Source organism: Chamaea fasciata, unplaced genomic scaffold (genome assembly GCF_029207755.1).
Source record: "Chamaea fasciata isolate MVZ Bird 193981 ecotype frontalis unplaced genomic scaffold, bChaFas1.0.hap1 SCAF_11, whole genome shotgun sequence".
NCBI classification, from domain to species: domain Eukaryota; kingdom Metazoa; phylum Chordata; class Aves; order Passeriformes; family Sylviidae; genus Chamaea; species Chamaea fasciata.
The window spans coordinates 12496672-12520321 of record NW_027094096.1 but is presented as its reverse complement, the minus strand read 5'-3'; positions in this window follow the sequence as shown (position 1 = coordinate 12520321).

The following is a 23650-nucleotide window of genomic DNA, read 5'->3' as shown; positions in this document are numbered from 1 at the left end:
GAATCCATTCTCCAATACAGCAAAAAGCCAAAATGACATTTCACAAACAGCGAGTTTTTTAAAGTAGGCATCCATCAAAAATGCATTTTGCCTCAGTACCTTGGCCTTGAAAACACCCCATTTTCCAATTTCCTACATGCTGCTTAATGTTATGCAGTGTCAGTCACACCACATTGTGTCATTTGATATAGCAGGTCAGCAGGAGCCACCATGTTCAGAGGTATCTGGTATTGTGCCAGATCATTTGGCACATCTCACATTCTCATCAGTTTGAATTACTTGTAGACCACTTCAAAAGAGGGACATAATTATTGGCAATCATTCAGAAAATGGCAGGCAGTCTGAGTGCTTTGCTGGACTTTTCCTCCATCTAGAAACTGCAAGATAGACAGATTTCCCTGAAACAATGTAACTGCACGTCAGATATATATATATATATATAATATATATATAATACCTGTATATATATATATAATACCTGTGCAATTCTTGCTTACATTTACTATTTTGGGGAAATGCTTTACAGTTCTTCCTTACAGTGAATAGTGCTTCATTCTACAGCTCCCCTGAAGGCAGCTCATAATCAGTGTTATTAGGAATACCAGATTCTGACCCTGAGGCAGAGACTAAATAATACTGGATTCAAGTATTAATTCACTACCATTTACTTTCTAAACTAAGCATAAGTCTTTCATTCTTTAAAACATTTAATTTTTACAGTAATTCTACACCAACTGGAATAATTAAAGCATTCTTTACCTCAAACTTCTAGGTGATAAACCCCCTTATTATGCCCATCTGTTTTTGTGTCACTTAATGGATTGCATGTAGGAGCACAAGAGGTAAATAGTGTCACATTCATGGTTAAATTCTGCTTACACAAACAGGAACATTCTTGAAAAGGCCACAGGTAGTGAGAGGAAAACAAATCCCAGACTATATGAATCATAACAGTGAGATGTTTTTCCACAGAAGGCAGCAAAAGAGAGCTTCTTTCTATGTAGAAGGACCTTGCCGTTGGAAACTACAGGGAGCTGTACTCCAACCACAGCTGACTGCAGGTCAGCAACAAGAAAGTGCAGGGAATGAAACTGGAAAAGCATTCATTTAAAGTAAAACAATACAAGCTCTTCACCTAGTTGCAAAACAGGCTCCCATACGCAGAGAAAAGGCTGCAGAGCAGCAAATAGACCAGAGGATACAGATCTGTAGTGAGCTTGCTCTGATGAAAACACGGGCCAAGAAGATCAACCAGCAACTGAAGTCTGATGGATCTGACAGACAATGTGTTTGGGGAATGTTCCAGGAGCCTGCAGCCTCACCCAAGGGCAGCCAGTGGGATCCTAGAGTGAAATGTCAACACACTAGAGCCCATTTTTGAAATACAAACCCCCAAGCAGAGAGGACTTGACATTTTCATAGGTTCTTTGGCATACCTGCTTTCTCAAGTATAGTTTTCTAATTTAAAAGCCTTGATTTTAGTAAACAGTAATTTTAAAAATGGGTATAAAAGTTGATATATATACAGCTAGCAAACCAAATTTACAGAATGTACTCCAAATCAAAGCCAAATCCAAAGGCCCCCTGAACTGAATTATAAGAGTATCTGCAACCTACAAGCACATAAAAAGAAATGTTTGTGGTGTTTGGTCATGACAACTAAAGCTGGCCATTGAGTGCCTGTTTGTAGAGATAACAAGGAAGATGGAAACTGTAAACCTCATTCCTCATCACCTTGAAGAAGGTGTGGCTAATATCTCCTCATAAGCAAAGAATGAGAGCAGTTCAAGACTGAACAAGCAGCTTTCATTGTGATCTGCCAAACAGTGACAATTATTTCAGGTGAGAATGTTTTAGCTTGTGAGGGGGATAAAACAATCTTTAAGTGTTGCAAGGCAGCTAAAGGTTACCCAAAACTATATCTAATTTCCACCTACAGTTTTACTAAACCCAGGGATTCAAACATAAGGAGTTTGAAAGCAAACCTGAAACCTGTGTGACCTCATGGGCTGCTAAGAGGGTGTTTTGCTATCAGATACAGACGTCACCTGTTTAAGATGAAGGAGTAGTCCGCAGAGTGGAAGGAAAAAGGGAGGAGGAGAACTGAGAGTTAGGAGAGAAAAGGAACCTCAAGCAGAGGTGACACTGCATAATACAAACCTTCTAAGAAAGTGGTTTAATTTTGTATAGTTAAATTAAATCCATGGTCAAAAGAATTTAATTTTACAAATTCTCAGTGCAAAAGGCTTGCTTAAGATGTGGTGAAAGTGAGGAGAAAATATTTTCTGATATTCCATTCTATATTGAACAATAGCCCTGGTCTAAAAATGGGCTTAGACTCATATTACTTGTAATTGCATTTTCCTTTCAATCACCTTCTTTTCCCCAATGCAGTTCCCTCTAAGTGAATGGTCTCTTTTCTCCACTGTCTGTAAAAGCAGCTGTGCAGCAAATCTAAATAGGGGTAGACACAGGAATATACCACCAACATTTCTTTATTAGCTTCTCCTGTTCTATAGGCACTTCAGTTAGGCTACTGTAATAATATCAGTAATTTGAAGCCTCAAAAAAACCCAGTACAAAAAGTTTTCTGATCAGAGGTGACACAAAACAGAAGGTTCATCCCAGAACACGCATGCTTTCAAATTTGGCTTCCAGAAATTAATTCATTTTTTTAAAAAAAAAACAAGTGATTGTTTTCAGTCAAGCAAAATATTTGATTTTCTCCCAAAAAGTTTTTTTTTCTTTTTTCCCAGCATTTAAAGAATAGCAGCAAAATCTTTGGACATAAGTAGTCAGCATGAGATACAACCACACACAGTGCTTTTGTCCAGATGTTCATTTGTTCACAAGCTTTAACATTAAAAGTTCCAAAGAGCAGCAATGTGAAAAGCAAAAGTACACAGTGAGAAAGATAAATCCTAAGGCCATCTAGTACCTACAAACTACATTGGATAGATAAGGAAGCATCAGCATATGTCCTTCTAATTCCCTCAAAATTTCTTTCATTTTAAAGTTACATGTTTCTCATCATCAAAAAAGAATTTCAGTATAGACATTAGCTAAAAACCAGGGCAGGACAGGGGTTACACTCTTTTAAAAATGGGCAGGTATTTCTTTCATTTCAAGTTGGTGTCTTCTTTCAACATTATGGTTCAGCTTTAACAGCCTTAGAATATGACTTTAACTTGCATCTTTCATTTTTTTATAAGAGCTCCTACAAACCAATTCATCTGTTTCCTTGTTTTCTACCCAGATCTGGAAAAGTTTTGGAAGACAGAGCTCCAGTCAGTCATTAGCACTGTCAGAGCACACAAGAACCCAGACAAGGTCTGCTCTAGGACAACAACACATTTTGGAAGGGGCCTTTGGCCCAAGGACCTTAAACTTCCGAACTAATGCCAAAATCTGTTGTGCACAGCTTAAGCCAGGGTTAACTGCACTGCAAGCACAAGTGTCAGGCTTCATAAGTGCAAGATTTCAACAGATAATTATGGAAAAAGAAAGGATCAAGCTGAAAATAAAATCACTTAATTATACAGCTGGGTATTATATAAGAACAGTACAGGCTGATGGCACCTGAAGGTACTAATTATCATTACTATTTCAAGAAATATCTTCTGTGCAGATGTAAGCCATCACTTCTTCATACATTTTGCCAGTTACAGATATCTCAGTGGAATTTTTTCCTTATTTTTTAAAATTTATTTTGAAATAACAATAAAAGTTTAATTCAGTGATCATTTTTGTTCCAACCTAGTATTTATTTCACTAGGAACACTTTTTGCGCTTGAAATTGAAAAGATATTTTAGCACTTTTCAGAACGAAGCAGGAACATATTATCCATAGGCAGTCCTATGAGACAGGGTCCAACAAACACAGGCAGCATCCCTGCGGTTCATTGAAAGAGACTCAATAAGAATCTCTAGGGAATACTGACTAACAGTAAAGCTCTTCTCAAATAATGGACACACGGAGGACTTTGGCAGCACCATGGCAAAAGAAGTCCAGACAAAAAGGTTGTTTCCAAGGTGCTGTGTGAACAGACCCCACGTTCTGTCAAATGAGCTGCTTGCACAGGACTGATAACAGGGCTCTGCACGGGGTGCTGTGCTGGGGAGTTAATAAGACAACACTGCCAATGCCCCCTGCATGGGGAGAGGCAGATGGACTCAGCATGTTTTCATGCTTGGTCAGGTGTTATTAATCTACGACCAGGAGAGCAGGTGGCTGTCATAAATTGCAAGAATTTTTCAAAAATCATTCTGCTCTCCAAAGCCTGAATATGTTTTTTTAAAAAAAAGAGAAAGAGGAAAAAAAAAATAAAAAAAAAGAGGAAAAAGAGGAAGAGATTGCAACCAAGTGCTGTTTCAGTAATTGCTAAGTTTAGACAATGGCACGTAGTGAACATAGGGTGGCAATTTTCCCCCTCTAAAACTTAGCCTAGAATAGTGCTTGCTCAGCACAAAGATACATTTCAAAATATTCAGTTTTTTTAAAAAACCTCAAACCACATATCCCCTTGATAGGTTCCTCTGAAGAATTACTGTGGTAAACTGCTACCCAAACTCCAACTGCAATATTCCCTGAAATAACATATACAAAATCTCATGTAGGGACAACACACAGAGGTCAGGTTATTGTCTCATAAGGATGCCTGATAGACAGTAAGCAGGACAATTTTTACCAGGATAGTACAGGAGACACCTTACCCAGTGGGGATTTTATGGACTCATGTATTTAAAAGTCAGCAGCTTTTACCTTCATAATAAAAGTAAGATTGTAGTATATTTTCCCCTTTTCATGAGTTAATGCATCTGGTTACACTTTTACTTTGCTCAACCTCAACAACAAAAATAATTTTAAATAAGCATAGAAAGTCAGTTTCAATGTTTCAAGGGCAAAACTGTCTCAGAAATCCTCTTATCTATACTGACTACAGTATCCCCATTAAATATAAACTTTCACATTTTATCCATTTACACTAAAAAAAACCCTTCACATTATGTACAGAGTACATAATGAGAAGTTTAGAAAAGGCAGTTTTATTCAAGTACAATGGAAAACAGATGTTTTCCTCAAAAACTTCCAATTCTGGTATTCTTCTATTTAACTTGGATCCCGTGAACTAAACACAACATTGCAATACTGACATTTGAAGTAATTCTGTTATTATTTTTCTATACTACACACTACTAATATTTCCTTGGAGTACTGTTTCCCACTTACACTGTGTTTGGGGGGTTGGATGGCTCAATTAGGAGAACAAATGAAAAAGGAGCTAAATTTATCTTGTGTTTCAATCTAAGCAATGTCACTGGACATAATGACTCCATTTCCCATCTGTAGGAAGATAATGCAAAAATATCTACTGCAATACAGGCATATTTAAGCAAAAGTATCCTTGCATTGAAGAACCTTTGGACTAACACAACCTTTCTCCTAGCAAGGAAGTGGCTGTTTTTAGCTCACACGAGATCCTCACCCTTCTCACCAAGCTGACTGCTCAAAAAATGGCAACTGAGAAGGCAAGGCAGAGAAGAGAACTGACTAAGCCTATCCCACAATTGAAAAAATAACCCCTGGATATGTATCTTCAGTGTCAGTGCCCCCAGGACAGATTGTGCTAGAAAATGAACTCTAGATTTGCTAAGACCCGGCTAAAGCTCCCTTTGAGAACAGCAGCAAACACATATTGCCTGCTAATAAACACAAACCAGCGGTGATGCTTGAAAGTAAAGGAGATGCACCATTTCATTTAAAATTCAGTTACAATCTGATTATTATTTCCTTCCTGAAACTAAAGGCACTTTTCTTTTGAAGAAGGAAAGGTTTAAAAAAAACAGGGGGCCAACCTTGCTATGTTTAATTTTAACAATTGTTTCTGTCAGCAAGGTCATTCATTAACTGCAACACTGTGATAATTGCCACTTTTTATTGCTGGGGTTGCCCAAGACTTGATATTCTATCACAGCATTGTTGAACAGTAGAAATTGGACACAGGTTCAACCAAACAATGTGATCATTTAACCACCACAAAAATGAATTGCTGTTTCTTCCCTGCTTGCAATAACTGATTATCTCAGTAGGCAATTTCCATATGGAGACTAGTGGCTTTAATTTTACATATAATCATTAAAATCTAATTGGTGTGATCTTTCCTTAGAGCAGACAAGGTATCTAATATAGTAGTAATTGCTGCTTAAAACTTACATTATCCCAGGCTATTTTAAATGCAAAGGAAGGAGTACTGTTATGACAGTCACAATCTTAAAAGATAGGAAGTTACACAATATGACCATTGGAGAGGAGCAGAATTCCCCTGAAATATCTACTGGATAGGCAGTGCTGAGGGACTGGAGATGGTTCTTTCTGTGATGCACAGGTCTGCAAAGCTTGATAATACTAACCTCAACATGTGAAGCAGCACTGTCACAATGATATAGTGCTGCCTGCGAGCAAGTAACCCTGACAGACCCCATCCAACACCATCCATGACACAGTCAATCTGCAAATAAACGCAAGCTGACTACCTTCGTTCCCAAAAAAGCCAGTTTGAAATACGGCTTGCCAAAGTATTTGAGAAGTCATGCTGATGTACTCAGGCAGATGTTTCAAAAATATGAGTTTCTTCAATTGTTCAGCAAAAGACATTAGGTTACATTTTCAAAAAAAAAAAAAAAAAGCCTTTGGAATTGCAGAATTTAACACACAAAAGCCTACTTAAATATTAAAAAGAATTAAATTTTATATTACTATCTAGACTGAGTGGTGAAGAGGTTCTATAAATTCTTAACCTAGATGTCATTAACAGATGTGAGCAGTAAGACAGCCACCAACATCGGAACACCATATAGTTTTAGGGAATATGCATAAATTGCAGAAAAATCCCCTTCACTAAAAGGCACAATTCTCAGACAGACCACTTTTGCTGGGAATAGCTTAAGTGAGATTCCAGATGGATGCATGGATCCAAAACTGCAGAAGAGATGAGTTTCCTATTACCAAGGATTTAATAACAAAGAAAAATGAACAGTCTTTCTATAAAAACAGAGGTTGGGAATTTATTTTTCTCTAGCTTTCATCTCTCATTGCTGCTGTAGGCCTAGATTAGTATTTGCAACAATCACAACCTGCATGCAAAAATATCACACTGTTTCTCTTTGCAAATTACTTTGGCTGCCCTGTTCTTTGAATGATGTCATTTTTAGCATACTTTTAACACATACTTTTCCTCTAAAAGCTGTTAAAAGGCCTCAGCTCTGTTAATGCAGGCATCCCTTTATCTGACACCAACGATTTTTACCAGGTCACTGGTTTAATGCCTTTAAGCCCTTTATAAATTAATCATCAGTGCGGCCAAATGATTTTGTCAACTTCCTAACAGTATCTGCAGTTCTGAATAACTGGCTTCCAGTGGAAGATCTGCAATGAAAACCCCAATTTTAGCAATTTTAAAATCTCCTTCTGTCCATGAGAGCTAAGGACTGCAAGGAGCAGCCTGCTATTGTTACAATACCACATCCCACCCTTGAGGATGGCAAGGCTTGACAAAGGTGGGGGGGATGGAATTACATCAGGGCAATCAAGGCTTTTTTTTTCTTAGGAGTTAAACACCCACCCCTGTCTGCCCCCCTGGTCCAAATCCAGGAAAACATTTCAGCTGGAAGTAGGCTTTGCTGATCTAAACTGGCCATGTTCATTTTTAACATTAGGCATTGTTTCAATGCTTGGACCAAGCTACAGCACTAGTTCCTGGATGAAAATGTAAAAGCACAGTACAGAAATATTTTACACATGTAAATGCACTTATAACTCAACATTATATATCTTTGTCTATTTAACAACCCTTCAAAAAGAAAGAGGAGGCATAATGTAACAGTCTCCCTTCCAGAAATCAAATTCCTTCCTAAAAAAATTAGAACTCTTAATCCTGTACAAAAGCAGTTCATGTGGGCCTAAAATCACTGATAAAACAGTGCTTAAATTAAGAAAATTTATATTATTGATGGTTTTCGTGGCCTGTGAAGAACTTCTGGAGAGAAGGACAATTCCAATTACCAAACCATTCAGCACTCTAATAGGATCTGCTTTCCTCCTTAGATTATTCTAGGATTTTGGGAGCCAGCCTTGAACAATGCCTGCAAGATGTATCTGCGTGGGAGACGTACAGAACGTACTGATCTGAAAGCATATCTGTTTGGGTCAGGAACCACCACCAGAGAGAGTGGCAGATTTCCAGTCCCTGACAGAGCTGCCTCTCCCCAAGGAGGACAGGGCATGGGCAGGGCAGCTGAGTGACCTTGATACACTGAGCAGGTCACAAGTCAGCATCACAACACCACGCTCCAGGGAAGTTGTGACATTATCAAAGCAAGACAACAGCAGAAATGTTGCCAGAGGCACTGCTACTACAATAAGAATTTGTGAGAAGGGAAATGAAAGAAACAGAAGTTGTTGGGAAAGAGGATCATGACAGGGGATGAGTAACCAGCAGGCCAGAGAGAAAGAACTATGTGATTTGTGTACAAATCTACTTCACAAAAATAGCAACATCTTCTGTATTTTACAACACTCTTGAATGTCAGGCATGATGCAGTTAAAGTACCAAGGAGCTGTGGACAGATAATAATGTTCTTCTGTGTGTTATGGTTGTGCTGAATAAATAATAATTTACTTTTTCCTTACAGCAACTAGAAATCACTGGAGGTAGAGCTGTCTGTAAAACAGACCTTGACCAGAGAGACACTGTGTTTATTTCTCAAGATGAAATGTAATGTCTGAAGTTATATGCAAGTGTCTAAAGCAATTTTTATGATACATATTCCTTTTCTTGTCCCCCCTCACTCATTTCTAGTTTTCTATTAATTTGAAAAGGTTGGTAGAGTTATGGCATGAACTCTCACTTAAAACATCTGCGCATATCTAAAATTGCCATTGCCCATTCCTTTACCAACACAACTCCAAATTAAACAGGAAACTAAAGACATTCACAATTAGCATCAGCAAGTAAATAATTTTCTATTCTGGACACTTATGCTGGAACCTCAAAATAGGGCAGGGGAAAAGGAAAGAGGAAGAGGCAGGGTCAAGTCTCATTGCTTTGAGTTGCCTTAGAGTCGTTGTTGTCCTCAATTCTTTGTTGGAGTACTTATCACCAGGCTAAACAGAAAGTGTTTGGTTCACAGCACTATAAGTTCAGCATTAGACTTACTTGCTGGCAATTTCTAGCAATTTGTAGCTGCTGTTGCCAGCAAGTGCTAACAATCACCAGGAGCCAGATTCCAGCTAATCCTGTCAGCACTTCAGTTTTTGGCAAACATTTCACAGATAATGTTTTGACGCCTCTGCGATCACTTGCAGTCCAGTCAGATTAGAGATCACAGGTTGAAGTACACTGCACTATTGTGCTCTTTACCACAATTACCCTCTGTTAACCGTTGAAATGGAGGAAACCAGCACTGGCTTCTTAACCGATGTTTCGAAAGTAGCATACAGTCCATACAACCTTATAGGTGAATTGCACCCACCTCCAAGACAGATTCCACAAAACACTCACACACAGGGGTTGAACTAGATGACCTTTGAGTTCCCTTCCAACTCAAATTGTATTATGTATGCAGAAAAAAATGAGTTCTTAATTGAAACATGGAAAAATTTTAGTACATCTCCTTAAGATCCAGAAAACTTCCACATACAGAAATGCACTGGCACAAGTGGTACCTTTGCATTGCCAGGGCACATTGCAGTTGTAATCTTGCACTTAGTTCAAATTTAAAGTTCAAAATGCCATGAACCTCAGTAGCCACCCAGTGAGGCATCTGCAGGTATGCACAGTAGAAATTCAAATCAAATTAAAATGGAGATATATCCTAAAAAGGGGTCATCCTAAATCTAGCATCTTATTCTCCCTCCTTACCTCCAAACTGATTCTCTCAGCTTCTTGTGGCCTTCCCTGTCCACATTACCTATTGCAAGTCTTTCACATATTTCTTGCCTGACTTGACCTTAGAGAAAAGGCATTAATATATCGAACTCTGGCCCCATAAATGTTCCCAGTGGAACACATTTTGTACAGGAATATGCCCCATTGTGACAGAAGCTGGAAATTTCGGACCAGATAATGAAACAGATTTTCAAAAGAGTAAAATAATGTGTAATTAACCTTTATAACAGCTTATCAAGGTATGTGGCAGGCTTCCAACACTCACCATGTCTCAAATCAAAAACTGAAGATTAAAGATCAGCAATCCTTTTAGCTAGTGGGCATGATACTGGAGCTGTGAAATATTCACACATATTATATAAGGTCAGACAGTAAGAGTCCTCTTGATTGTACAGACAAGAATATCAACCTGTAATAAGAGAGCTTTGAGTATGGCAACGTGGCTTTATAGATTTCCACAAGAGAAGACTAGAAAGTATGTTTTGGCTGCTCAGAACTCTATGATCATTTTCAATAAAAGGACAGAGTTTTGTTGCTTCATCAATATTCTTTGGACAAATTCTGTCCACAACTGCCTTAGGAAAAAGCAACAAAAATCTAAGACTAGAGTCTAGATGGATTACTAGCAAGACACTAACAGGATACAAAGTACGAAAGGCATCTTGCTCACAAACCAGCAACAACAATCAAAACAGAAGGACAATAAGACTGATGGAGTTAATACAAAGTAATAATAAAATTCATTGTCTCCCTAGTGATCCCAGCAGAATCATTCAGGTAGAAAATATTACCTCTTATTTTTCCTAGTTATACTTGAAAGTAGTCCTAACACTTTAGGTCATGCAGTTACATCCAAACAAATAAAATGTCTTAAAGTTTTACCTGGTAAAAACAGTAATTTCATATAACCTCATTCAACAGACTCTTTGTTCTGATATAAAAACAAAACAAAAAACAAAAAAAAAAAAAAAAAAAAAAAAAAAAAAAAAAAACAAACCAGAAAAGGTTGCAAATAAAACTCAGACTAGAAATATTACAGGTATACATGACCAGAGAATAAAACAGCTAGCTATACTAACATATTGACACAACAAGCTACTGCTGTTACTTGAAACTAATAATAAAAGTCATCTTGCCTTTGGCACCACTCCAAAAGGTTCATTCGTGTTATGATAGTATGTAAAAAAAATGAATCTTATTAAAGCATTGACGGGTTAAGATTAAATTATCTACGTTATCTGAAATGATGCCTGAAGAGTGTACTACTCTCCAGAGTACTTTTGTTTTCTGACGGCTGCTCAGGCAGCCGAGCTGTGTGCTGAATACAGTGATGATGAAGCATTCATGAGCTTAAACTGAAGCAGCACTTCACCATATAGTTGTTGATCAGTTTCACTGTGTGCTTTTGGGACGACTTTTTTGGGAAGTTTGTAGACAAAAAATTTAAATATTGGAAGATTTTTAGTTTAAAAGAACAGCCACCCCAGTGAGGTACTTGGGTGGCTTGTGTCTTGCCCCAGCAGTCCCATGGCTGGGCCTTAGGCTGGAGCAGAGAGATTTGGATTTCAGTGCTGCTGTCCCCTACAGAGTGTCTGTTCAGCACTTAGAAACAAACCTAAAGCACAATGCAAAGGACGGCTCCAGAGGAGAGCCAGGACAAACCTCCACAGCAGCCCTCTCAGAGGAGTTCAGCGTTGCCCTCCTCGGCCCCAGCTGTCACAGCGGTGACACGGAGCACCCCGCGCAGGAGACGCGTTCCCCATCAAAGCTCCCAGCACTTGTCCCCCGGAGCCGTGCTGCCAGACCGAACTCTGCTCACCCTCCCAAGTGTCACAGGCACCATGGAACACACAGACAGTTTCCACAGCAACAGCAGCCCCCACAGCCCCACAGGCGAGGGCAGAGCATGGCCCCTCCCTGGGGCACACAGCTCTCAGATGAGACAAGTCTGAAAGGGCTGCCATGCGCCAGCAGGACTCTCATGTTCCTTCTCCCCTCCCTTCCCACCCTGTCCCAGCCATGCCACCCCTTGGACTGCTGGGTTTGGTTCTCTGTGCCCTCATGTGATGCTCTCACCAGCATGTCCCTGTGTGCCCAGAACTGGGCTCTTCTGGGTCGAGGGAAACACGGCACCACCACAGCACAGGCAGGCAACGTGGCACAGCAGGGTTCCCAGGAGGAACACACAACAATAACCAACCAAACAAACAAACAAATAAACAAAAAAACCCCAGAAACACAGATAGAAAGAGAAGGTTGTGAAAAGCAAGGCTTTAACAGCCAGAACACTCAGTAAGTGTTGACCACAGCACAGTGCAAGTGATGGTATAGAGAAGACGAGTGGTACGCTTTAGGGACAGGGCCAAAAGCTGCAGACAGACGAAGCTCTATAAACAGCCACCGTGCTTTAAAAATAATTGTTCCTAGAGGCAACTGACAATCAAATGGATACATGAACCAAAAGCTTTTACACACAGATATGCTTAACCAGGGAGTTACTGCAATATTCATTTTTCCCACTCACCCAGTGAGTTATCAAATTCTAAGAAGTCAAAATTAGTACTGGAAAACCCATCATCCAGCTTCAGAATCTCACTGCCAGTACTTTTTTTATATTGGAATGATGTCAAGGAGCATCCCTTGCTGGTAGAGAGCTATACCAGTGCAGCCCAGACATGGAGCTGGCACTTGATGCCTGACTCCACAACACTGCTATGCTAAGAGGTGTGACAGAGGAAGGAGCAAGGCAAAAAGGGCTATTTGATTTGGACAAATAAATAATTCTGAGAAGATCATGATGTTTCTTCAAAGTTTGTTTATGTTGATAAAAATATGCTGAACTGTTCACTCTTCTTTTCAAGCTAGACAGCTGCTGACTAAGCTCGTACTGCAAATTTTAAGTTATGTGTCTTCAGGGTACTTTGCCAAACTAGAAACTAGTCAAGTCATTGCACAAATAGCTTGTGAGATTAAGCTGTCACAGGTTATAAAGAGGGTCAATCACCAAAGTATTTAATACAGATTTACTCTGTCATACTTCAAGTTAGTTTCATATGGAGGAGGGCCATTTCCTTATCTCCTCCTTTGTTTCTGTATTACCTGAAATAAACCAGAAACTTGGTACCTGGTACAAAACAAACTGAAACCTGAAAAAAGATTGGAGTACTGCATTCTCCAATAGCACATCTCATGAGATTCCTGTAAGCTTCATTAGGCATAGTTTTGAAGAGAAGATGGATTAATAGGAAATTACGAAGTATTGTGTAAGATCAATAGTCAAGGCAAAACATAGCTATTTCTTTTTTCAAGCTAGTAATAATAAATATTTCAGTTAAATTGTCACTCTGAAATTGTTTCTTTTTCTTTAAAAATAGAAGTTCTATATTCATATGGCATTATGGTTTGACCTCTGTCTCATACAATAGTACACAATGCCAAAAATACCAAGGAAGAAACTATCTTTACACAGACCAATTTTTCTTTATATTTCATAATTTAACCTATAAATAGCTCCACACACCATGTGTCCATCCAGTTGAACAATCAACATACAGGCAGGACAGTAACCAGCTGAGATCAGATCTTGGAAAGGAGAATTAGACAGGAAAAAAAAAGGAACACTTCCTTTTGGATTTACTGATCCACGATTTTCTACATGGCCCATAAAATATGCTCTCTTGTAGACCTTTTAAACTGGTGGAATGAGATCCATCTTCTTTAACATAAAACAGAACTGCATCTATTGTGTATTCTAAATAGTAATTGACTTTGAGATCATTTGAAGAAATGAACTAAATTTCATTAAAGATGATAGTATCTTTAACCAAGAGGCCCCAGAAATGATGGGCTGACATGGGCAGTAAGTGTGCACACCAGAGATAACAACCACCCTTGCAGGAGGCAAATTGATTTTCTGCTTCTGTGAAGCCTAACAAATGCTACCACATGCTTTGTTCCCAAATCACTCTCAAACCAACTACCACGTTTGTCAGATTTACTCATTCACTTAAAAAAAACCTTCAGAATTTTTTTTGAAAAGTTAGCTATTTGTCTTTCGAACGTAGTATCACCTTTTTAGACCTCTAAAAGCACAGAAGCTGGTACCTGTGCTAGGAAGTTTCCCTTCATCCCCATCATAACAGAAGCAGTTTCTAAAGATATTGTCAAGCATAATGAGATGATTAGAAATGATTGACTGGCTTTCTGCCTTCATACAATTTACTTGCCCCGATTTATTATTTACACAATGTTACACATACAATAATGGTAGACAGATCCAGTACAAAAGATCATTTCTTTCCTATTTGCCAAGCTAGCTTTTTGGTAAGAACTATCCCACTAATATATAGCTGAAGCATGCTGGCATAAGTTCCTGCTTTTGTGTTCTTGTGCTGTGTGGCTACTTTCTATATTTAAAGCAGATTACTGTCCACAGGAAAAATAATTCATTTGGATCCAGAAGAAACGCACTGAGGTGTACAGCACATTTGTCAGAGAGATTAATGTAGACCTCAGTAATAAGATTCACCTCAGCACTAGGGTTAAGCTCTATCTAAGCCTCCCTGCCGACACACCAAGAGAGCCACAGCAGCAGAACACACCCACACCACTTCCCCACACCAAGGCCAGCAAATGCCAAAAGCCACACACAGCCTAGACAAAAGCAGTTAGTCTCTTGGGTGACCCCAACAGCTGTCTCGGCCAGGGTTTAGGCAACATCTCTGAGCTGCTATCAGGACTGTTCAGGCAGGTAAAACCCAGAAGGAGCCAGTGTCCAAATACTTTTCTACCCTTGGGATGAACCTCAAATGAATCGGTGGGGCCCAGGCAGACACCGGCTGGCAGCTGGGGAGGCCCAGACCAACATGCCTCCAGTGCTTTCTGCCAATTGGTCATAGCTCCAGGGATTCCACCCCAAAGCGTTAAATGTGCACACATACGAATCACCGCTCACAATAGCAAGAGACAAAAATCATTCTTGGTCTTAGCTGCAGCTCCGTATTCTGATTTATCTAATGTACTGTTCTTAAATAACAAACAAAAAGTAGAGCTTGGAAACACCTAAACAGGCTCCTTCTAGGCAGTCACCTAGAACACCTTCTCAATTAAGCAGGCACAATTTAAACCTATTTGATGACAACAACAACAGAAAACAACTAACAGGAATCAGCTACACCGTTGCCACAGTCACAAAGGCGTTAACCCCTCCTCCAGCACAGCGGATTCTGCAAGCACAAATTACCACCATCTTCCTCTCCCATCAAAACCTGCAGCTCTCGAATAGTTGCTGTATTTGAAACAGTTTTTATTTCCCAGGTATGAATTCATAGTTTCCTGCAGCATAATTGCATCACTCGGGGTAACTCTGAAATGGCCCAAGCTGACTAGGCAGTCCCAAAAGCTGCTAAGCCAGTCTTGGATCAAAAGTCAGTTTCTAGCCAGATGTGCCATAAGTGAATAAGCTAAATAGGGTTACAGAGAATAAAACACAAACACACTTTGTAGGTGTTCCATACCTCTTAAAGACGTTTGATTCCTGTGAGCATCTGGGAACACCAAACTGCTATACTTTACCAGTAATTGGAGCTGAGAACAGAGAATGAAGCTTCCTTAGTTCATTACTGCCTGTGACAAGAACAGGTTTTGCTAATGTAGAGTTAAAAAATAGGGAAGCTGCAGATTTCCCCTAATAGAAGCTAATAAAATGAAATAGTCTTTAAAAAGCAACAACAGATCTTTTGTTTGGAGAATTTAAGGCTGCACTAGCCAAAACACCAAAACTGGTACAGAGAAATTTTCTTCTTTCAGGAAATTGACATAGAAGAGGAAGAGAACCTTTTTTGTTACAGTGAATTAATATTTGTTCCACTTGTGTTAAAACAATGCAATTGTACTGAAGGTGTACCAAGTGTTTCATTTTGCAAGACTCAAAAGGCCCAGTAAAAGACGGGCATGTTCAGCTCATGTGTTGGTTATGTGTGTTGTCGTGTGCTGTCACCTGCAGAGCACAAACTGCTGCAGGCCAGCCTGTCCTCACTTACACCTCTGCAAATCCTGCAGAAAGCTAATAGGTTTGGACAAGTTTATTCTGAGTTGCCTCTTAAGAAAGAAATAAATGGGGGCAAAAAATATTTTAATGATGGCCTCATTTAGCCTGTGGTGCTCGTGCAATCAGCAGAGGAGTTGGAAAGGAAAGTATCCACCCTGGCTTTCAGATTTAAGTGAGTTTTACAGAGCTAACAGGAATCATAGAAAATTTTTTATTCATGAGGAGAGGACTGCTGATAAAATTCCATGATAAAAGAAAAAGTCTCCTTGACTCATTGACACCTTTACAGATCTAGTATAGCCAGGTTTGAGTTTGACTTGAGAGACTTTTTTTTCAATAGACCTACCTCTAGAAGGCAAAAGTATACTCTTATCCTGTCATCCCCTGTCCACAATAGCACCCTACATTCTCTTTCTAGAAACGACATTTACTGAGATAATGAATATTAAAAACAATTTTTCATGCCACAGAAGTAATAACTACAGGTATCTACATAAAAAGTTTTACAAATCAATTAACTAATCTCAATAATGATGCTACCAAGTCCAAAGTAAAGCAATAAGGATAAGGCATGACTTGCATGTAGAAACAGCTCAAAATGAACAATGAAAAGAATGTAATGAAGATTATTATGTCATCTATCATCAAGGAAGCCATGGCACTCCTGAGGGATTACTGCTACTAGGGAGGAACATGACTCTTAGATTAAGGTCAATCAATATAGAGCTAATCAGAAAACCATTGGCTCACATTGATCTCATGGGCAGAGCTGAGGTTAGGAACACCCCAGTGCTTGATCTATTGGCACTTGAAGATGAACTGAGTAACATTAACATTTCCATAAGAATAAATTCTTTAAAGCAAACTAGCAGTAAGCTGGTCTCTGCACCGCAGTATAGCAACTGTGCCATTGTTCTTCCAGAAAAAAACAGACTTTCTTCAGATTTTGATGGATTTTTTTCCCCCTTCATATTTGATATAAGAATGAGCCCTCTGATCTAACCAAGCACTTTTACTGCAACTGGCAAATCAACAAAGACTATGAATGCCAAAGGAGGTGGTGATGACCAGCTGGAGACAGTAATCTCTGGGATCTGTAAGAAGGATACAAACCACAGTCTCACCCTAACATTTTTGCTTATTGCTCTGAGAAAAAGGGCTACAGAGCCAGCTTTTCAATCCTGTCCTGGCTTGTGGAGCAGCATTTACTCCACTTTCTGTTTGGAAACATGCCCAGAAACAGTGTATGTGAACTGCCTCAGGAGATGAGCAGGTCTTTGCCAAAGTACCTCTAAAGAAAGCCAGGATCTCTGTTCTGTCTCTTACATGTGGAGCTGACAGTACCTCTTACAGTCAGCACATTCAAAGCCTTCCATGATAAGACCTATTTTTAGTTGTTTATATCTTTGCCAGTGTTGACCATTCTGAGGAATTTCCTGTGCTGCTGGGTGCTTGCCTCAAGCTGAAAGATTTTGGAAAACCTCAGCTTAAACAAATGAGCCAATTTCAAGAAAGATGCAAGTGAATAATCATCTACAATTCAAAGAAAAAGAAAAAAAAAATTTTGATATCTTCAAGCTAGAGAGTAAGAAATTGAAATGTGGCAGAAGGAAAACATCATTGCAATGTCATGGTGTGAAAATCTTCCCAAACTTGTTTAAAATATAAGCTTCCAAAATTCCAGTTCCCACATAAACAGTTGAAACTTTTGGTAGAGCCTGACAGTAAAATGCTTTGAATATGCAATTTCTGGCCTGAATTAAAGAAAGGTTTTTTTCTGCAATTGCACAATTTCCATGGTTAATTTAACACCACACTTGAGAAACAAGAAAAGAGAAACTCCTCCTGTGTTTTTGTAGTTTTGGCTCTGAAGACAAGAGTAAGCTGTGTAATTCAGCAGAAAAAAAAGCCGCGACAATTTGGAAAGACAAGAAGTTAGAAAGATTTGGCAGTGACAGGGAGAGAAAAGAAAAGTTTAGTAAGAAAGACTGAAGAAAATAAAAAAAAATACAATTCAGAAGGGAAGGCATGAAAATAAGTGGGAAATGGTGTAGAGACAGGATAGGCACAAACACAGTACCAGGATAGGGCAGGGAAGGTGCTGCCAAGGTCCCTGTAGACACCCCAGGCAGCTGTCTCAGAACAGGTGACATCCCAGACAGACATGTGCTAACACATGCCAACTTTTGGACCTCTGTTATTTTTGTGAGGATCTGTGATGCTTCATATCCTTTCTCCTCTGGCACAGCTGGCAGGATTTGGTTCCAGTCTGGTTTTTCTAAAGCCTTTCACTGCGCTCAGTCTCACCTGAAAGGAAGTGATCTGCTGAAGAGATCAAGAGTTCATCAGCATCTCTCTTACCTAACTCACAGTCATAAAAGATGGAGTATTTTGTGGGTTTTTTAAGCATTATAGAAGCAAGCAAGCCCTTGGCAGGTATTTAGTCCCAGCAAGGGCATTAAATTGCATAATTGCACTCTTCTGTTCTCTTTTTCTCAGCAGGGTTCAGTTTCTCCCTTCTCATGCCAATGTAACATATTGTTGGTGAATATGGCCATGCTCTGCTAGACTTTAGCACAGTCGTTAGTTATTAAATAAAACAGCAATACATTCTCTAGTTTGCAGGTTTCAGAAATTTGAAGTGGCTGACCCAGGTATACATGGCCTCAGAAAAGCTGTTTTCCTTTCCTGTTTTCTGCTAGAATGTGTAGGACTGAAAGCTTTCCAACAGTATACTGAAAACCTTGATCTTCTAATCAGAAATCAGAGGCATGCAATGACGGAGATAATTTGTTACCTCATGATTTTTATGTGGAGAATGATTTTTTTGAATACTGTGATGGAGGAACAGGAGGGTAAAACTCACCAACTGCAGTTATCAAGGCAATGCAGAACATCACTAGAACCACAATATAATTAGGGAGATGCCTCTGATCTAAGAAAGTTGTGCTCTTGCTTTTGAACTCATTCTGAGGAAAGGTTCAGTCAGCACTTTGCTACTGTAAAACTGAAGCCCTCAACCTTTGAAGTTATTAAAGATTTTAGAGCATTTTTTACAGTGAAAAAGCAAAGTTCAGCTAAGTCTCTAAGTACATTATATTTGAAGTAAGCATTTCTTCTAAAATCTTCACTAAGTATTTCACTTGCTGTTCTGAAGCCTTTTTGTGATGTTACTTCACACATCTAAGCAACAACATTTTAGCTTTTAGTGGTTCAGTCCACATAGTCCAATTTACATAGAGAAGGACATTTTGGAAGGTACAAATTTACTCCCTTCAGCTGCTTGCAGAATTAGATAATACACGTGATTATTTTATTTCAGAGACATCCAGTTCTTCCCTACCCTTAAGGAAAGGATGTCTGGGATATTAGGTAGGTCATTTCTGTGACAGTCTAAAGATAACTGCAGTGCAGGCACAAGCTGCAATGCTGCCAGCCACTGCTAAAGACAAATATTGTGTTTGTTCTTGTGCTCTAGATAGCAAAGTGGTGCATTAGAGCAGTTGTATCCTCCAGCCTGTGTTGAATAAGTGACAGTGGAGATCACCATGCTTTAATTACAAGTCCATCTCCATAGATTGGCCCTCCTCAGTTTCCTCATGGATAATGGATACAGAAAGGCAAAAGACATTTCTACAGCTTGATTATGGATGAAAATCAGATACATGTCAGATTAAATTACAGATTTGGTGTTTAGATTCTGTGTGAGTAAAACCTTTCCATATTCATAGGCAAAATGCTCTCAAACTGTGGGTAACTTTGCACCACTTTGCCATTCCTGAAGAAGAAAATCCCACAGAGGTTACTGGTACCTACATGAGGCTCTGGCAACCTCCACAGCTGTCTCTGGGCACTCTGGACTGTTTCCTTTGATGGTAATAAAGACTTGGATGTTTGTGTTTCCCCCTACCCTGTAAAATTTTAGGCAGTTCTTAACCCAAGCCATTTTCTGTTCATCACAAGAGCTTCTAGCCACCAGTCAATGGATATCCAGCTGCTAAGAAATAAATGATCAAAATTTCAGCAGGATCCTTCAAGATTAATTTAAGATTCTGCAAGGGAGAAACAGAAGGTTTATGTGAGACTTTAAATCTATTTTTAATGAACTTGACCAGACAGTTGTTTTTACTGTCAACAATAAAATATCTTGTACACACAGTCAGTGTAAGGCCAGAGTCGATTGAGTTTTACAGCCAAACAGTTGCTGCTTATTTAGTTCCACGATTACTGAATGTGGTCTTCTTTCATTTTCCTTTCCTCAAAGGAAAGAAAAAGATAAAAGAGAAATGAGCATAAATTAGTTCTGTTCCTTACCTCTGAGCTCCAAAGACAAGTATTCTCTAGCAGCAGTGATTTGTACTCACTTTCCCAGTCACTCTGCTGTGCCTAGACAGAGTTCTTGCTGAGGAATGCTACCAGGTAACATCAGGACTCTACAGAACTCGACCTTTTAACTTGCCTTTCAAGCAGACAAGCTGCCACTTTATGGGCAGCTGGGGTTGCGTTGCTTCCCTAGTGCTAGTTCCTTTTCAGACTATATATTTGAGACAGTGGCAAGAGAGCCTCTGCTTCACTGATCAGCTCTTTCAGTGAACTACTGTGCTTCCAGTGACATCTGACAGTAATATAATGAGTGTATAGCTTCACACCGTCACCATAGGCCTGACAATTTAATAGTGCATCAACTTTGTAAGCTGCATTGCATTAATTATGCTAAATTACTAAATACACACAACTAAATCCAGATGCTGGAAAATGAGGCTTCTGTTGTAAAGCAGTTTCTCTCGAGAATAAAGTCATTTCAGAAAGCTTAAATACATACCTATGTTATTATTATATACTAATAATAGTGTTCTTGATATATAGAATATTTTAATTCTACAGAGTCTTTAATGTTCCCTGAGTCATTAATTTGACTAGTAAATTCCACATGCTGCCTGGAAGCAAAGATCTTCTTGTGGCATAGGTCCACAATGAAAAATAATTGGACTGCATCTCAAATTATGGGTTTAAGACAGCATCCAAAAGTCTTAGAATATGCCTGAAAGTTATTCTGAAAAGGGACCTGCATTCTTCTTGGACATTTAATAGCGTTTGTTCCTTATGCCACAGTTTTAAACATAAAATTGTTTTCTCATTGACTCTCTGTTTAACTTTAAACTTTATAGCCAGGAGCCTTTTGGGAATATCTGACAACACACAAACTGATTTCCCTCAAATGGTAGCGTTGTATTACACACTCTAACTTCACAGAGTCCAAATTTTTAGCTCTTGGCTAATGAAACATTCTGAAAACCTTCAAATACCACCCCAGATTTTTTTTTTTGCTTGCTTGCTTCTTAATTTAGAATTTTGTGATTCAGACTTTTCCCAGGACATTTTCCAAGACAAGTTAAAATTTGAACCTACATAACTTCTAAGTTGCACTTTTTAGATGTATTTCCATTACCATCAGTACCATGAGTCAAAATTATGGTGAGGAAAAACAATTTATTCTGCTTCAAGTATCAAATAGCAAATTTTCTATTTTCTCATCGCTGTAGCATCTTTCGCTTTAATATTTTTTGCAATCTTTTTCCAAGACCATTAAAAATATTTAATCTTCTTCTTAAAGCATAATTCATTCAGGATAATAATTATATTTAACAAAATAGAAGAAACAATTTGTGCTTGGCATGATTTATAAGTCATATTACTTTACATTCATGGATTCCAGACTGATTGCTGACCACTCATAACTGAGACAGAGTTCTGGTCTGACTGAAATTTGCATATTGCAGTTACTGATAATCTAAAACTATTCTAGTGTGAGAAGCTGCTTTCCTTGGTAACATTTGCAATGGCACCTCAGTGATTTTAAGGCCTAAATATCCTTTTTAAAATCAAATTGCCACTTCTGTAGGAATCCAGTTTTGAATGCACCCCCAGCATTTAATGCACAGACCTGCTGCCAATTGCATCACACAGGAAAGCATTTGTATGATTTGGGAAAGCCCAGTGTGTTCTTCAGGCGGTCGCTAGGCAGCTAAATACATCCAAAATCTGGCTTTAAGTCATAGCTGACGGTGAGACTTGGTTTATAAACTTCTTTGATTCTTGCTCTGACTTACAAATATTCACCTACTATTTGACATGGTGGAAAAAAAACAATACAGAGCCTCCATGCAGCACACTCATGGTTCTGTGGGGGGATAGGAAAGCCAGCTTAAATCACTCTAAGACTTCATTGACTTCAACAGGCTTTGGATCTGCCCACAACTGACAAAAATCTCTGTTGATTATCTTCAACAATGCCACTTTTCATCTATTTAATTATTCCTCACAAAATCCCTTAAAAGGTTTTCTTTTCTATATAATGCGTAGCTAAATTGTACTGATAAAGCATAACATGACACCATTATTTCCCAGAAAAAAAATGGTCATGGCTTTTGTTTTATATTCTAGATGTTTAATGCTTAATTCTTCTATTTCTTTGAACAGAGAAACCTATGTATATTGTGGTTTCCAGCAAAGATCAAAGAAGAGCTTAATTTCATGGCTTATCGATAAGAAAATCTTTCATTTTCCCAACTAATGTTTTTATTCATAGGTTGGAAATTGAGATAAACTCCCACAGAAGAATAAAAAGGCATTTACTCTCCTGTGAAAGCTGCAGTTAGAAGGAAAGCAGACTGATAAATCCACGACTAAATGGAGAGTAGGAAACAAGGACAGTGTTAGTGCTGCTTCTTCTGCAGTACTGCACCAATTAGCACAGGGAATTCCTCCACCAAATGAAGGAGGAACAAGGACTAAGCGTGACTTCCTGGCTTGAGACAGCCAGAAAGGTGCTGCTTTTTCTGCAAATGACATTGCTGCTGTTCTTCTGTTTGTTCTCCCAAAAGATGAGGAGAAGAATATTTTCCTTATGCAATATGTAGGGATTCGAAGATAAAAGCACAGAAACATTGATATTATAAGCTGCTGAGCAGTTCTCTCAGATAATATACCATTAGTCCAGGAGCTGACAAGGATCCTAACCTTAAATCTTCAAAGAATTCTGCCATTAATATCAGACCACTAGGGACAATCATGTATGTTTGACTAGGGTATAGGAACAGCGTGTGATGTAAGGTAAGAATACATATTAACATGTTCTGAACCTGATTTCAGTAACAAATTCAGAGCATAATTAATTAGTAGCCAAGGTTATATCTCCAAAAATAACCAAGTATGACTGGCAGGACTGCTCTGATTAAACCAAAGTCCATCCTAAAAGTGAAGGAGCTGTGAGAAATAAGGAACACACAGAATCCCAGGGAGAATGAAGCACATTCATCTTGTCTGTACTTGCAGAACCATCTGCCTTGAGTACGAAAAGACACATGACTACAGTTTTCTAATAAAAGCCTGGTTTATATGAGAATGAGATTCATTATATTGATAAGGATTTTAAAGTCTTCATTTTGGTTACTGGGGAAAAGTCAGGAGCAGAAGCAGAATTGTTTAGTGGTAAATTTTTAGCATAAGAGGCAAGTACTGGGATGGGATGGTCCTTGACTGGCAACACTGCCAAGTGAGTAAACACTGTTCAGTGTGTATGTGCTCAACCTCAAACCTCTCAGTGAAACACCAGGGGCTGTGTTCACAACTGCACTGCAGCTCACAGCTCCTC